The sequence below is a fragment of the Hibiscus syriacus genome, unplaced genomic scaffold, assembly GCF_006381635.1.
Source record: "Hibiscus syriacus cultivar Baekdansim isolate YM2019G1 unplaced genomic scaffold, ASM638163v2 tig00116995_pilon, whole genome shotgun sequence".
Lineage (NCBI taxonomy): Eukaryota > Viridiplantae > Streptophyta > Magnoliopsida > Malvales > Malvaceae > Hibiscus > Hibiscus syriacus.
Window position 1 is genome coordinate 756,135 of NW_024063511.1, and position 16,887 is coordinate 773,021.

Sequence of the window (16,887 nt, forward strand, 5' to 3'; positions counted from 1 at the left end):
GTGAAGAGGCAGAGGAGGAGGGAGAGACAAATTATATACCCTAATTCTAAACTGATTTGACAATAAAAATTGTAGATCAAAGCTGTTTTCTCTAGATTTTGAGTTGAGTTCCATAATTTTAAAGATATTTTGAAGAAAAAAAAATTTAACAGAGCAGCAGTGGATAATGAAATGAGTTAATCAAATGACTTGAGTGATTAAAAAATAACGATTATAATATCGATCAAAGTAAATTATAATTTTTCTCCTTAATTTTATTGGTGTTCTTGTTCAACTTTTAAAAGATTATTTCCTTGATCACGTGATTAAAAAAAAATCGAGTGATATACTCTTAATACATACTTAAAGACATTAAACATTTTGGAGAAAATATGTTCCTGAAACTGACATTCTTGGTTGAAACTGCATTACACACTCTTCACTATTGAACTGGAAAGGGATTATAATGTTATTTATTGTGTACTTTTTCTTTCACTAGATTTTCTTTCACCATTGCTACTGATGATGTATTTCGCTAGGTGAAGTGATAAAACTGGGCATGAACTTTTGCTTACAAACAGCAAAGCTTTTCTGCACGACATGAACTGAAGCTTCCATCACTGATACATTCACCAATATAAGTAGTTGAAATCTTTCTCTGTTAGTATGCCAGTCTCTCAATCACTATGGTTCCAAAGTACTACTCTTTAAAATAATTTAAATATGCTTTGTTAATGCTGATTTGGTTGCATTATAACGCTTTTACTTGTTTGTAATTATTGGTTTTGTTTATCTTCTAAACTTCTGGGATCATGCAGATTTGTTGTGCAGTGAAGAAGGTGGCGAAAATGGGGTCTGTGAAATGTAGTTGGGAGATAACAGTGGGGCAAAGCAGCCTCTTTTGGTCAGCTTCAGGGGAAATGAAAGATGGAGGGAGTCGATGGAAAGTGGTGAGAGAAAATAAAGAAATCATGGGTTGAATCCAAGAATTTTGCCAGGGAAACAGTGGAAATGGGACGTCGGATCCACGAAAGTTATATTCGCAATCAAAATGGGACTGGCATTGTCACTTACGTGTTGCTCATATTCTGGAAAGGATCACACGAAGATATTGCTCAGTACTCAATCTGGGCGATACTCAGTTATAGTTATGTTTGAATTCAGCATAGGTTGTTTTTATCATCGATTTTTCTTTTTCTTTTTCCTCTGAATTCCATGGAAGTTCCATTAATGTTTTGACTGTTTGATTCTCTTTTAAACAGGAGCAACATTTATCAAAGGATTTAATCGCGGACTGGGGACACTTTGTGCCGGAATACTTGCATTTTGCTTCGCCGAGTTATCTATGGTGGCCGGAAAGTTCGAGGAAGTTATCATTGTTATAAGCATATTCATAACAGGTCGGTCAGTCTTATTGTGTGTTCGTGTTCGTATTCGTGTTCGTTCTTGAATCTAATGAAAGCTAACAGATTGCTTTGCTGTGGATAGGATTCTGTGCATCCTATTTGAAGCTTTACCCGACAATGAAGCCTTACGAATACGGATTCCGGGTGTTCGTATTGACGTATTGTATCCTTATGGTATCGGGTAACCGGACCAGGGAATACACGGAGGCGATCTTAACTCGACTGGTCCTGATTGCAGTTGGAGCAGCTGTTTGTTTGGTTGTAAATATATGTTTTTTCCCGATTTGGGCTGGTGAATCTCTGCATAAATTGGTGGTGAAAAACTTGAAGGACCTTGCCACTTCCCTGGAAGGTTGCCTTTTCATTCACATTCATAGAGCTGCTTCAATATCAGGTTTTACATCCCTTGTTTACCGATTTGATTTGCTTTCCAGGTTGCGTTAACGGTTGAAATGCGTAGAATACGAGAGAATTCCGTCCAAAATTCTCACGTACCAAGCAGCGATGATCCGCTTTATAATTGTTATAGATCGGTGATTCAATCTACAAGCCAAGAAGATACATTGGTATCTGCAGATTGCATTTAACAAGATCATTCCAGGGATTGAACTGGTTTTAATCAAATCTGATTTTTTTTAGCAGCTCGGTTTCGCACATGGGAACCACCTCATGGACGTTACAGGTACAAGTATCCGTGGGAAAACTTTCAAAGTAAATGGAGCAGTGAAGCATTGTGCTTTCATGGTTATGGCACTGCACGGTTGCATCCTTGCGGAATACAGGTTTATTCCTAGTACTCCGTATCGTCTAGTAGGTCGTAAATCTTTTTGCTCAATGTTTCGTAATGTCGTAAATCTAGGCCCCTCTGGAGCGAAGGAAAGTCTTTTCTAGCGAGCTTCAGAAGGTCGGGTGGAAGGCACAAAAGTGTACGCGAGCTCGGGAACAAATTAGAGAAGATGGAGAAACTGAGTGACGTTGACACACTTAAAATGTTCACGAGGCAGCCGAGGAGTGCAGAAGAAGATAGACCATAAGTCCTATGTTTTAGTGAATTCGAGAGCTGGGAAATCGGGGGAAGCGAAGGAATTCGAAGACCTGATCAACGTCAAAGACAAGAACATGACATTGGGGTCCAAGTCATTGAGTGATGCAGTGCTAGATTTGAGGTCGGTCCCTGTTGGGACAACCTCGTTACCACCACAGTGTGGTGATGATGCCAAAAACAGGTTCAAAAGATGGCCAACGAATGTTTCGGCTAATGCCGGATCATTTCCCAAGGGGGATGATTTCAAACCTACGAAAGTGCAAGTGCCTTGTCGTTGGCGACATTCGCTTCGCTTCTGATCGAATTCGTGGCGAGATTAGGCAACGTGGTTCTTTTGAAGAACTAAGTATGAAAGCTAACTTCAAAGATCCTCCGATCATCAACATGCCCCCTGAACCTTGTAAAAAGGAACCGCTACTTGGTTGTTTAGGTAGTATTCTTGTGTGTTGCAGGGCCGGTTCTGACTTTTTTTTGCCCGGGGCAAAATTAAAAAATTGGGCCATTTTAAAAAATATTAAAAAATATGCAATATAAAATTTTAATTAATTTTTTATCAAATAATAAATATTAATCATTACAAAATCAAAAATGTCAAAAACATATTTAAGCATATAACTTATAAAAAAACATTGTCTTCGAGCATTTCTTGATGCAAATCATTGAGATAGTGTCAACATCAATGTTTTCGAACATATTTTTCTCAATATATAACTAGGTAACATTCAATCTTTCTTGTGACATTGTGACCTCAAGTAATTCTTCAATAATTTCAGCTTTGAAAAACTTCTTTCGCGGATGCTACCGTTACCAGCATTTTTTAATAAAATTCGATAAGCAATTGAAACATTAGGATAACAATCTCTAGCTTTAACAAACTCAAGAACTTCAAGCGCTGACATTATACATTTAGCAAGTCAATTGCAACACTTTATTTTCAGGAAAAAAAATCATCTGCATCAACATCCGACAAATATTATGAGAAAAAATAATCTTAAAATTATTACAACATTTTTTAATAAGTTAATAAGAAATAGTTTATGGGCCCTGCTTTAATTTAGTTTATTAATATTTATGGGCCCTGCTTTTAATTTAGTATATTGATATAGTTTTAACGTTATGATGAGAACAATAAGTTAATAAGAAATAAGTTTATGGGCCCTTGTATTAATAAAAATAATATATTAATATTTATGAGCCATTTTTAATTAATCTATAAAATATAATAAATAATACAAATTAAATTATGGGCCCTGGGGGCCCTGCCCAGAGCCGGCCCTGGTCTGTTGTCCTGTCACGTCCTTTTACATTAATAGAGAGATGTGGGTTTGGTTTATATAATCCTGGGTTTGTCAAATTCTATAATTTCTGCAAACTAGCTAACCCATATGACCTGTAAAACTCTAAATTGTAATGTATTGTCTGTTTGAAAGCCAAGAACCATGGTTAATTTGATCTTATTGTATCACATGGATCGTGGCACCAACTAGCAGTTATTACGGTGGTTGTGGCCTTGTGGGACATGAGACGCGCGGAGATAGGCAGGAGGTGAATGTGGACTAGGCAGTACAAGTCATTGTCCGGAGTTCTGAAATTTGTCTCTCATTTATGCGGAGTTAAATTCTAACAAGAAGTAAAACCCCACTTTTTCAGCAGAAAAATGAGGCCACTTTCTTCGATGATGCTAAGCATGAAGCAGAAGATCATTTTTTCGCAGACAAATGAAAGAAACACGAAACAGGGGACAGTGGTTAAAGTCAATTGTTATGTTGATCAAAAACCAAGTGTCTCCTTTCCTCTTCGATCGAAATCTACAACTACTTTCAATCTACCATCAATGCTCACGTTGATTAAAAACCATTTTCACTCACTTTTCTGCATCATTGAATCTGAATGCTTAACTTCACATCTGGATTTCAAATCACGGTCGCGGTCGCATTTTCGGTTATTTCGGATTACCTTGATTGCGGCCGTCGCGGGTAACTCGGACGGCGACGAAACCGCTATCATGGCGAAATCGCGGTCGCAGACCGTTTTTTAAAACCCTGCTTCATATGATCTGTTAGTCACCAGAAAGTTCAATTATGATTGTATATCATTCCACATTCATAATGCAAGCCCCATTTTCTGCCAATCCAACTTGCCTAGTACCACCATTTGAGTATTTTCAACAATACTTGAATGTAGGCGCAATACTTAACCAAGGGTTTAATCGAGCTACAGGGACTTTCTCTGCTGGAGCCATGCAAAATGATGGAGAGCTGGGCGAGTTTTGTCAACCTCCGTTAGTTAATGTTGTTATCACCGGATCTTAAAATCCGGGCATTTTCAATTTTCAAATTCCATTCTCTTTGCCTTTCGTTTTCTTTTACATCCAAACAAGGCCGTGGATTTATTATTTTTTCTGCATTTGTCCTCGCCTTCTTTTGGTTAAATTTGTTCTTTTTCTGGTATTGAATTTCCCAGTGTTTGTTTTGGATCATGTTCTTTGGGATTGTTTATCTGCTTATCAAGTTTTTTCTGCATTAAGATTTTGTAAGATCTACGAATATGATCTTATCACTAAAAGCATTATTGAATCACGAGATTTAAGGATCGAAAGATGGAACACTTTTACTGTATATTTTAAACGATTTGTAATTTATGACGGGTAATGAGGTATTTTATTTTATTTTACTTTTTCAGGTATAACTAGTTACTTGAAGCTGCAGACATTGAAATAAGATGTCTATGGTTGAGGAACCTTTGTATCCAATTGCTGTCCTGATAGATGAGCTAAAAAATGATGACATCCAGCTCCGTTTAAACTCAATCCGTAGGCTTTCGACGATTGCTCGTGCTCTTGGGGAGGAGCGAACCAGGAAGGAATTGATTCCATTTCTGAGTGAAAACAATGACGACGATGATGAGGTGCTTCTTGCAATGGCTGAGGAGCTGGGAGTGTTTATTCCCTACGTCGGGGGTGTTGAGCATGCCCGTGTTTTGCTGTCACCTTTGGAAACCCTTTGCACTGTTGAGGAAACCTGTGTAAGGGACAAAGCTGTTGACTCGTTATGCAGAGTTGGATCTCAGATGAGGGAGAATGATTTGGTTGACTCGTTTGTTCCTCTAGTAAAGGTTAGATGTTTTGTTTCTTAATTTAATATTATTTAAATTAATGCTGTTTTTTTCATATTATTTTCTGATACTTAGCTTCTGTTTTTTAGAGATCTGAAATTGGGGTTCTGAATTTAGTTAATCGAGTCGAGCTATGGTAACTGCAAATAATTCTAGGAGTCCTTCAACTTTGAACTATTTGTGAAGCATTGCTAATATGAAGGACAATGTAAACTTAACAGAAAGGAATTTAAGTAATAGTAAGGATAAAATGGTTTATGCACACTACTCTTGGCAGCCATTTTTCTGTTTCCTTTTTTTTTAATGTTATTTGTTTATTTTTAAATCTTCAGAGGCTGGCTGCTGGGGAATGGTTTACTGCTCGAGTTTCATCCTGTGGGCTATTTCATATTTCTTATCCAAGTGCCCCGGAGATGTTGAAAACAGAATTACGCTCAATATACAGTCAATTGTGTCAAGACGACATGCCGATGGTAAGAAGGTCTGCTGCATCAAATCTGGGGAAATTTGCTGCAACAGTTGAATATGCTCATTTGAAGTCTGAGATCATGCAAATATTTGATAATCTTACACAAGATGGTAAGTTGAAGGATAGAGACATTCTTGATTGTTTAAAATTTCTATACTTGTTATGTTACAATTTTTTTTAATCTTTCAACACATGTATACTTCCCACTTGCTTCTTCTACTCTACTGGCATCCCACTGATCTCCTCTATGTTTTGAATTTTGTGGGCTGTTCAGACATTTCGTCAAAGCCTTTTTTATGCGAAGCTTGGAAACATAACTGGATTTGTTTTATACTTTTAGTAAAAGCATTCATAGCTGAACTGTTTATAATTATTTATTTTTGTATATCTTACATTCATTTGTTACGTGTTTAACACAAGATTCTTTTAATCTGTATATCAGATCAAGATACAGTTCGTTTATTGGCTGTTGAGGGATGTGCTGCTCTTGGAAAGTTGTTAGAACCTCAGGATTGCATAGGTCACATTCTCCCTGTAATTGTCAGTTTCTCCCAGGTATATCTGTTGATGATGTGTATTTTTCCTGTTTACATAAAATTTTGTGCGAGTTTTACAAATTGTCTTGTCTTTGTTTTTTATAGTCTTGTTGATGATGTGTATTTTTCCTGTTTACATAAAATTTTGTGCGAGTTTTACAAATTGTCTTGTCTTTGTTTTTTATAGTCTTGTAAGACACGTCTTATGGGAAACTTAAACTGTTCATAACCTTATGTTAATTGTTGGCATGTATCACCAAGTAATTTTTCTTCTAATAATTGAATAACTTTTCACTTTTGTAATGTTTCATGATGCATGGGGTATCATGTTCAGATCACATAAAGTTAGGGTCACAAAGTGGAGGTTGAAGTTTAAAAGTTGGTCCTTAAATAATGACAGGAAGGCTTTATTCGGTTCCTTTAGCAATATTTATCATGAAGTTATACTGCTGATTTAGTCTTTTTCACACTTCAATTAAGTCTTTTTAAAAGTTGTGGAGTGGAAGTGCTGTTGAGTGCCTGATTATTCTGCTGCATATAAAAATATTCTATACTGATTTCTGGCATCTTTAACATGAAGAGTTTTTTCTCGAAAAAACTCTTCATGCACTTATATTTGTTCTATTTCATGTAATTAACAGGATAAATCTTGGCGTGTGCGTTATATGGTTGCAAATCAATTATATGAACTTTGTGAAGCTGTTGGACCAGAGCCTACTAGGTATTTATGTATCGCAAAGCTGCTGATAACACATGCTAATGCTATACCTATATGAATGGAATGTTGCTCCTTTATCAAAACTAGGATGTAACTGTATGTATCACTATCTTACACGGTCACATGATCAATTATTTTGGAGGATTATTCTTGTGCTTTGGCCAGTAATTTTTTTCTTCATTATTTGTCACACTAACCTAGCATGGTTTTGTTTTTGACGTTTATATGTTGATCATGTTTTCAGGACTGACTTGTTACCTGCTATGTGCGGTGCTTCGTGATAATGAGGCTGAAGTTCGCATTGCTGCTGCAGGAAAGTAACTAAGTTTTCTCGAATCTTGAGTCCAGAACTTGTGAGCCAACACATTCTCCATGTGTTAAGGTACTTACGTTTATGATCAGAGGCTTCTGTTCCTCTATGAAATTTCCTGTTATAGAACAAACTACTGTTCGTTTCATGTTGTGTTAAATATCGGTAGTCTTCTCAGCCCAATTTATTGCAAATGCATTTTGTAGGAACTGTCATCAGATTCTTCGCAACATGTCCGCTCTTCTTTGGCTTCAGTTATCATGGGAATGGCTCCTGTCCTTGGAAAGGTAAGAACATAGAATTTCTCGATTGGGAAGTACCCAGAAAATTTCAGGGTTTGTTTTATGCTGGTAATGTAGGAAAACGAATACAAACTTGAGGTGATTGATTTACCAATATAAATTTTATTATAACAACTGGGATTGGGCTGATATAAGGTCTTTTCATTGATCTGTGGTTTTTCTCTCGATGTCATGCTGGATACCTAATACTGGTTTGAATTGCTTTTTACGTGATTTTGAACTTCATTTGAGGACCTTGCAGGATGCAACTATTGAGCAGCTTCTTCAATATTTCTTTCTCTTTTGAAGGAGAATTTCCTGACGTGCGTCTTAACGTTATCAGCAAGCTTGATCAAGTGAATCAGGTCAACTTGTTAATTGGTGTACTTGCTATTAGTGCATTCTACTTGTAAACCTTGTATTGAAGTTAGCACAATGGCACCAGGGTCTTCCAAGTGGCTATTAATACTGAATAAATTGAATTTTAATTGCAACTTGTTAATTGGTGTACTTGCTATTAGTGCATTCTACTTGTAAACCTTGTATTGAAGTTAGCAGCATTCTCTCAAGCACTTCTCAAGTTATTTAACTCTTTCTCACAGGTTATTGGAATTGATCTATTGTCCCAATCATTATTACCAGCCATCGTTGAGCTTGCTGAGGATAGACATTGGAGGGTTCGACTTGCAATAATAGAGTATATACCATTATTGGCTAGCCAGTTAGGTGTTGGATTTTTTGATGATAAACTTGGTGCCCTTTGCATGCAATGGTTGCAGGATAAGGTTTGTCTTCTTATCTTGCATTTGTAATAACTATAAGATTAAAGCAGTTATTACTTTTATGTATTAGGCCTTCTTTCTTTCTCTTTTTCCTTTGCCATATTTATGTACTATGGTTTTATTATTTTTTTCTCTTTTTTTTATTGTTGTCTTAGAACCTTCACATATATCTAATCTCTGACTAGGCTTAATACCTTGAGGGTGCATTGACTGAACCTGAGATGAAAATAGTATTTACCATCAAAGGTTTCATGATGGAAAAAAATTTAAAAAAAATCAAACAACTAACCACGGATTTCTTGAGGTTGTTGATGGTTTGCAATAATTCTTTCTTTTCCAAAATTTGTCTAGTTTGATATTGTACAAGTTCAAGTAAAATGGATGTTATGCATCCACATTTTATGTTTTGCTTAGTACCACGTGTACCTTAATGATATAAAGGAAGTAACAACACTATTGGCTTGTAATTAATGCTATTAGTTAGAAGTCTGCGATAGGCATTGTAAGGCTTGTTGTATATTGACCAAAAACAGATTTTAGGCTTCTAGGGAAAGTAAAAATAAGTGAATGCTTCATCCACTGTTTTGTTAATATTTGATTTACTGATTGTGAAACAATGATATTATTTCTAAACTAAGCACTATTTTTATTGTTACAGGTTTACTCTATTCGGGATGCAGCTGCTAACAATTTAAAGCGCCTTGCTGAAGAATTTGGCAGAGATTGGGCAATGGAGCACATTATTCCACAGGTCTGTGCAATAATATTGACAATTGATCCTTACCCAATCTAGTAGGAAGTATTTTCTGAAAATTAAACAGATACCTGTTCTAATACTTCAGTTTTTTCTCGTATTTATGAGAATCCCCATTTACAACGTAAAACTTTATGTGCTATGACATGCTTTTACAGGAATTCCCTGCTAGATTTCATTCGCTTTGCTCGGTAGAGTGGATATAAAACAATGATAAAAAAGATGGAAGACATCCAAGCACATCCAAAATTCATTTTCTTTTCACCTTCCATCATCTTCCATCCGTCCATCCTTCACTTTTCATTCTGTCAATTACACCCTTGCTGTTTCTTTCTTTTCTTTTGTTCCCCTCTTCTCTTTAAGCTTGTGCATTACCGCACTTGGATGTAGGGAGAAATGATGCGATGCTTCCATATGAATTTTTGTGTAGTTTTTGCATTCTTTGGCTTCTTAATAACCCTACTGCACAGATCTTGGCCTTGTGTTGGGTATATGTTGTCCCTTTGTTTGTTTTATATTTTGATTAGTTTTGAGTTTCTTTTGGCCATCAAAAATGGAAGTTCATAGTTTTCTTTAACATGGAAGTTTAATGTTGTGTGAGCAGGTATTAGATATGGCTACTACTTCACACTATCTGTATCGATGACCATTCTCCGTTCCATTTCTTTACTCGCTCCTGTTATGGGCCAGAAATAACATGTTCAAACTGCTTCCAGTTGTCGTAATGCTTCAAAAGACAGGTTTGTAAGCCCCAAAAAAAAATCAACATGGAAGGTGTATACAGCATTCCAATCAAGTGATCTTTATCTGATGGCCTGTGCATTTTGCTTTCCTTTCTGCAGAGTCGCCAACATTAAGTTTAATGTGGCAAAGGTTTTGCAGTCTTTCGTTTCTATCGTCGATAAGTCTGTTAGTATTCCAATTTCGAACAAACTTGACCTCCTCTTTGCATTCGTTCTATTTCTCCCCGCTTGATCACATTTGCCTTCTTTTTCGGCCTAATGACTTGCAAATAGGTGGTGGAGGCAACGATTCGACCATGCTTGGTTGAGCTGAGTGAGGACCCTGACGTGGACGTTCGTTATTTTGCTACTCAAGGACTTCAGTCGATCAATCATTAAACGATGTCGAGGTACCCCCAAGCCAAACTTATTTCTAAGATTTCACTGTCGAAGACCACTTTACCGGGTGCGCTTTAGATGTTTTGCTAGCTAGGTTGGTTTTGGCATTTGCTTTTTCCCAATGTTTATTGATTTCTTTTTGCTTCTTTTCTATCTTGTGCCTGTGGCTGGCTTGTAGAAAGCTATACGCTTTGCTCCTGAAATTTAAGTGTTTCCAAGAGAGATTCAACTCCTTTTACACTTGTTTAAATAAATGAAATTTATCCCATTAAATTATTTCTTTAATGACAATTCTTTCGTGTTAAATAAGTAAATTATCAAATCAAATTTAAGTCTATTTTAGTATCTAAATATTCATTTTAATCCCTCCACCATTAAAAGAGAGATTTTAGTTTATGTATGTTAAGAAAGTGAATATTTTGATTTCTATCAATTTTAAAATTATAGTTAGTTAACTTAAATAATTTGGTTTAAACATTCTATAAGCCCCTGTCAATTTTGAAATTGAGTAAATTGATCTCTGGAAAAGATAGTAATTTATTCAATCTACATTTGAAATTGAGTAAATAATAATGATCTATGATGGCATTGACATTTTTCATCAGTACATGGCACATTTTGAGAGAGATTAATTTGCTCGAGTTCAAAATTAAGAGATCTAAAGAGTATTTAAATCAAAATATTAAACCAATCAGCAATAAATTTAACATTTGGACTTTCAAATATACAAAGATTAAAATAAACTTTTAGATAAAAAAGGAAAATATTTCCTATTTATAATAGAAGGACTATAATAAACATTTAAATATAAATAATCTCTGATGCAATTTCTCTCTCTCTTCTTTTTTTCTTTCTTTAATTTCTATTTAAACATGAATGATTATAAAGTAGTATATGTTTAAAATATTTTTTTGTCATTGATAATGTGTACACACTTTACGGATATAACTATTCGAACTCGAAACCTTAGAAAAACACTTAATTTTACGAATTATGTGGATTGATGGGTTGTTTATGAGTTGAAAAGAAAAGGAAATGAAGATGGGAGGTACAGCTGCACCGCAGCACGTGAAATTCCAAAACTTATAAACTGACCAAACAGAACTATCTGGTAAACAGTTGAAGAGAAGAAAAAAAAAAGCATGCATAGCATAGTTTGGTATGAAATGGTTTTCATGTCGGGGTGTATATTAGTATCCCCATTAATGTTAAAATTGTTCTCTATTCAAGTACTGTCGGAGTAAAAGTCAAGGCACAAACTGGCACTGCAATGTCAAGATTTTAATTTGGTGGTTGAAGCATTCTCACCAAGGACCGGTGGCTCAACCTCATTCAGTCCAACCACCAATTTATTCCTCCCTATATATATATATTCGGCCTCAACATGTATTATTACAACCTTCGACTTCATGCGTACCCATACATTGAACCTTGTCGTCGTCGTCTTGGTGAAACAAGTATGGAAGCAACGCTCCGACATGGAGCACAAACCCTTAACATTACTTAGTACTTCGAAGCTCAGCAGGTATATACACACAATTTTGAATAACTTTTATGTATTTCTACTATCTCTAAGTTATCAACTTCAAAGGATGCAACAATTGAACTTGGAACCTAGCTCATTTGGCCCATGCAATAGATTAGGGTTTGAATCCATTCTCATGTTTCAGGGTTTGAATCCATTCTCATGTTTCAGGGTTTGACTCTTGGCCTTGTCAAATCTAAAAATTTAAACATCTAGTTAATTGGTCAAATGATTGTCGGATTTAGGGTTTAAATCCAAATATCTACAATTTTATTCTTGTTGTACCTATTTCGGATCTTTTTTGCGAGTTGTACCTTAGTTATCATTTCTATGTCTATTGAAGTCACTAAAGGAATTCTTTTGCTGACTAAAGTCTCCAGAGTAAGAGATCTCTGAAAGAACTCCTCCATTTAGCAGAGTCTTCGGGATTTCACATCCTTTGGCCAGTTATCCTCTCTTGACATGGTTACTAACAGGCAGGGATGGACCTAGAGGTCTAAAAATTTCAAATTCATATATATATTTTAGTAAAATTTTATAAGTTCTTCCCTACTTAAAATTTTATAAGTTCGCCCCTTCTAACATAAAATCCTGTGTCTGTCCCTGTTAACATGTCCACATGAACCGTCATAACAAAACGTACTATATAATAGCAATATATATTCGTCCTAACAGCCTACGAATAACTATCATGATCCTATGTTACACAACAATAAATATCAAAATATAAGTCATCAAATTGGAGAGAGAGAGAGGAATGAACTCTCTTTTCTTCCCCTCGTTCATGTATTGCTCATTGTCTTAAGCACCGTTCTACATAAAATTATCATCTTCGACTTTCCATCTAAATAGAAAAAAATAAATCGTCTATAATCATCTATAACTATCATAATCCAAATTTTACCATTAATAACCCCTATTATCAAATTTAAGTACGAAGGCTTTGATCATCATCTAGGGTTATAACTTCGCAAGACCCTGGTTTTCTTTTTCATGCATGCGATGTAAGAGATAAGATGAGATTAATAATTCTAGACATAAATTCTTCTATCTTTATAGAGACAGGTTTCTCGTATGGTTTTGCAGGAAATAAGATGTTAGGTGCACGTGGAAAATTCGTTTGAGCAAGAACACCAAGGCATGGACCATGGTACCAAACAACGAGGTTGACCTAAACCTCCTCCTCAGATCTTAACTAAACCAGGTTTAGAGTGGTGGTACTTTTCGTTAGCCTAAACTACTTCAATGTATTTTTATCCTTGGTCCCATAAATCATCTCTATTTTGATTCTTGTAAACCAAACATTAGGCCAAAGTAAAAAAAAAAAAACTATTTTTATATAGTAAAACTAGTTAATGAAAATATAATTACAAAAAATCTCAATCAACTAGGCATGTTTTGCAAGCACAATATAATCACACCTCAATTCATTTATATTTGGTTGTAAAAATTGTAATTACATAATTATAGAAGATTAAACTCTAAATAATATTAATTATTAAGAAAAAATAACCTTAAATCCTTTTTTGTAAAAATTAAATCAAGTACTTGACAATAAAATCACTAATAAAAATAAAATTAGTTGGGTTAGAAAATAGTGTTATATATATATATATATTATATATTAAAACCTAGTGTCATGTACTATGGCATAAATCATTGGTAGTTGGCTTCCCAAGGAACAGACAATATTGCTCGCTTTACTTCCCAATCATCGTTCACATTTTCTGTTTGGTGAGTTAATTAGAACTACTTTAGCTTGCCATTAATAATATTAGTTTAGTGTCAAAAATATAATATTTTAAATAAAAGTTAACCGTGTTAAATTTAGGATAAATTATAAAAAAAAATATCATTTTGTTTCAGTTCTCTTCTATTTTGGTGGTAAGTTATTATAATCATTTACATCGTTGATTAATCATAAAATGATCATTTAAATGTGAACTGTCATTGCATTTAAAAATAATTTTTTAATTCAATCCATAAATTTTAGTTAAAATATAAATTTAATATTTTAAAAATTTAACTATAATTCTAAAAGATCAAAAAAAATATAAAAGTATTATTAAAAGGTAAGTGATAACATGATAATGTGTTAACATCATTATAAAACGAAATTCAAGTCCAAGAGTTAATATGAAAAAAAAACATAAAATTAATCTTTGATGTTCTTATTACATATGTCGAAAACCATGTATGTTCATCACTCAAATTGGAAAAAAGAATTTTTTTCTATATTAAATAATTTGAAATTATTATAAAATAATATTTATTTCAAATATGTATTATACTTAAATACTTTAAAAAAATAACATTCCTTTATGGCTGAGATTGTTGAATAGGTTTAGAAGTTATATATTGTATACAGTTGTTGAAAGCTTTGGGATTTGGGACAATCACACACAAATTTATATATATACACACACATATATATGAAAATGAATTTACAGAAGACAATGATTAGTGATGGACGAAGGCCGTGACATGGGCTATCATTTCATTGGTTCGAGTCTGTGAGATTTGAGAGTTGCTAAGAACCTGAAATGCATGGCCAACGCCTTTATATAAAACATGCTCCATTTTCTTCCCTGCTTTACCCAAAGCAACGCAAAACTCCAGGTTCCTGTCTCTCAATATATCCATCTCCGCTATGCACACTAACGTCGGAAAAAGCCTCGTCTCCACCGACACTTTCCCCAGCGGATTGCACCATGGGTGGTCACGGTTGACACCACACGGCAATGCCAACCGCCAATACGTATCCGAAGCCAGCAGGCTGAGGGCAGAACGAGGAGACTGAGCCGTATTTTTTTCGGAACCCGTGCGTGTTTCGCCTCCAAAGAACGGTTGTATGAGTATAATGCCTTTGAGAATCAAAGGGTAATGATTATCCGAGCCGAGTCTGGTGACCACATTATGTGCAATGTTGGCACCGGCACTATCACCAGCTAAGAAAACGCTACTTAAATCGCACTGGTTAGACCATTTCGCTCGACACTTCCAGCGCTTCCTGTTTTAGCCACGCCACGCACTTGACCCCATCTTCGTAAGCAGCGGGAAGCCGGTGTTCGGGGGCTAACCGATAGTTAACCGAGACGACTATGCAACCGGCTTTGGTTGCTAGTTTAGCTAGGAACTGGTGGTAGCAACTCCAAGCAGCCGAGCCAACACAGAAGCCTCCACCATGGAAGTACACCACCAAAGGGAGCTTCCGGTTCGATTCCGGGACATAAAAACGCGCCCAAACATTACTGAACTCGTCGACGAAAAAGTCTTTCGTTGTCATACTGAACTCCGGTGGCAATGTCGGGCTAACAAATGGAACAATCTGTGGCCTATCCACATGTCCATCGCTGTACACTTTAATCAACCCTTGAATTTCTTCTATCACAGCACCGTGTTGATTGGACGCTCCCCCGATTTGTAGGCTTAAACTTGGATCCACAGCTATGGCGGCAGCCATCCTTCTTCTTCCCATACAAATTATGTATAGAAAAAGTGAAGTTATATTGGGATTCTTTGTTATTTTTGGACAGCTTATATAGAAATCGTACCATACATTGGTGCCAAGTGGGGAATTGGGTACAAGCCACGTGTCTTCACGTGGAACCGAAGCGTGTAGGGGTCGAGAACCGTGTGGGATGCTTTGACTCATCTTCGTTGTAAAGCACTTCCAATCTTGGTGGGTTGGAGCTTATTTGGGGCCACTACACTTCTTAAGATTATAAAGTATTATTATATTAATCACATATATTATTATAATATGCAATTTATAACCTTAAGTAACATTTTTAACATGTTTTGGCATGCTTAATTACATATTAAAAACATGTTAAGTTTGAAACTTAAGAGTGGCTTCTGATTAATTAAATGGAAGCCTCTAAGTCTGACTTTCTTTATATATTGGATTCTCAAATTGCACCATTCCATGGCTATAAATTCATTAATCATTTCACATTGGAATCCATCCCCTCGATCAGTACTTTCAGTGTCTTATCCCACTACAATTGCAAGTACCCACTAAAAAAGAATGACATCCATTGAACTTTATGTCACATATTCTAGGTCCTCAATACATAATCATATTGCCGGTGACTTGAGGTGGGTCTTAAAGTGTGAGCTCCTTTTATTTTAGGATTTTCTCTCTCTCTCTCTAATTATACGTTATTAGTTATAATATAGGGTTAATGTACTTATTTTTTTAACCATCATATTTAATTTATTAATAAATTAATTTGGATTAAGTATTATAGAGGTTCAATATGAGTATGATCTTTGCAACCCAATTCACTTCATACGCAAACCTCATAATTTAAATTCTTAATCTTATTTAAGAAATCTAGTGTTTCAACCCATCACTAGACTATTGTATACTTTTTTCCAATAAAAGAGATTGTAATAAAAGGAATGCATGGATGCTCTAAAATAATCCATGAATTCTACGATAAGAGTTGTGGAGAAATTCTACTCTTAATCCTTACATCATGCATAAATTATGAATTTAATCTTTACTTTTTAAAATTTTAAAATTTTGATATTGATCCTGACAATAGTTATTGAATCTATTAAATTAAATTTTATAGTCAGTTTTTAGAAGTTGTTTAATTTGATCAGTTTTATTTTCTATAATTTGGTCATACCATTTTTATCTCATCAATTAATTTCAAACTGAAATTTTCAAAATTTGAAAAATATTATACTCAACATTAACTAAATTAGAATATTAAATTCGAATTTACAACTTACATATAGTATGAGAACTAATGATAAAATTTGATCTAAGAGTCGATGGTAATTGCGCAAATAAAAAGTTAGATTCATGAAGGCACAATGTAAGAGGGAGAAGG

General features: G+C 35.0%; 3 pseudogenes; 2 read left to right on the forward strand and 1 right to left on the reverse strand.

Annotated features, from left to right (window-relative positions):
- Positions 1–751: 751 nt before the first annotated feature.
- LOC120193428 lies at positions 752–4,742 on the forward strand (annotated as a pseudogene).
- Positions 4,743–4,998: 256 nt separating this feature from the next.
- LOC120193402 lies at positions 4,999–10,701 on the forward strand (annotated as a pseudogene).
- Positions 10,702–13,938: 3,237 nt separating this feature from the next.
- Positions 13,939–15,556, reverse strand: LOC120193429 (annotated as a pseudogene).
- Positions 15,557–16,887: the final 1,331 nt, after the last annotated feature.